A 1338-nucleotide genomic window follows, 5' to 3' on the forward strand; every position below is an offset into this window, starting at 1 on the left:
ATCGACATACTCCAAAGCAAGCAGTTGGAAGATGACATTTTATAGGGAAACCCTAACTACGAAACTCCCGGTTGTGGTACTGATTAAGGAGTGCTATGTGGAATTGCTACCGTACGGCATCGCAGCGACATTCACAGTCACAGATAATATCGTTTGCTGTGGTATGAATTGCACTGATTGCCGTGGAACCAGTTGCAGAGATATGGCACCCAGAGCAGACAATAATGGTGGACGAAAGGAATGCTGCCGAAGTAATTGAGGTGGTGGTCGTTGACACATTAGCGTTTGACTAGGAGGGGAGCTGGTGCTAGAATCCGGCTGTGAAGTATGTCCCCATGCTCCATCATAACGCATCGACACAGCACCAGCATCGGGCTGAAAACTGCCATGCAGCGATAGCTGACTGGAGCGGACACTAGTGAAACTGCAATTACTGCGACACTAAGGACAGTAACAGGAGCAATTTAATGAAGATACAGTAAACTACATGAGCTTCCCCCTTCTTCTGCTGCTTAGTCACCACCTGTGCCTGTCCTTATGTTGATGACAAGGGCTCCCATTGATCAAAATTTCAACTAAACCATCACGGAAGTGAGACTACCAGCACCTGCGTCTAGTTATGAGTAATGGCCAGTAATGTAGTGAGGTTGTATTAGAACAATCACCACAACATCTCTCAAGAAATGCGAACATGGCATTCCTTCCCCTGCTGCCTACGTGCGAATGTCTCTACCAAAGGCGGATGTGATGTAAAGTAAAGCATCAAGTCGTTCAGTCTTTGTCAGTGGAAGCTAAACGAATGCAATAAAGACATCACCCAACACACGGCTTAGTGCTGCATAATCGCACTAAAGTCCACAAAATGTGCCACTGCATATGAAGTTAGGGTTAATTCCATCATGATTTAGATTTGACGCATCATTCGCGTACCACCGTGAAAACTTTTGTGACGGTGAGTACGAACAAACGGCCGCGCGAAACGCCGAGGATGAAGATCAAAACAAGTTGTCCCTACTTTACAAATTCACCTACTGTGCTCGTGATACGAAGCTAAGTCGATGGCCACTCAAACCATTTGTGCGTCAAATAATGTACTTTGTGCCATTAGAGAAAGCAGAAGGGGCATGGAGGAATAGACAAGAGAAGTGCGATTGCGGTGAAATATCGCAATTGCATGGCTGAGCGAATCATTGAATCAATTGCCAAGAAATGAATAAATGTAGTTGCTTTTCCACCTGGTATTGGTGTCGAGGTGCGACGTCGGGTGGCGGTGTCGGTGGCATGTCGGTGTCGGTGTCGGTGTCGGTGTCGTCGTTGTTGGTGGCGCTGATGAAGAGG

This window comes from Echinococcus granulosus (genome assembly GCF_000524195.1).
Source record: "Echinococcus granulosus chromosome Unknown EG_S00086, whole genome shotgun sequence".
NCBI classification, from domain to species: domain Eukaryota; kingdom Metazoa; phylum Platyhelminthes; class Cestoda; order Cyclophyllidea; family Taeniidae; genus Echinococcus; species Echinococcus granulosus.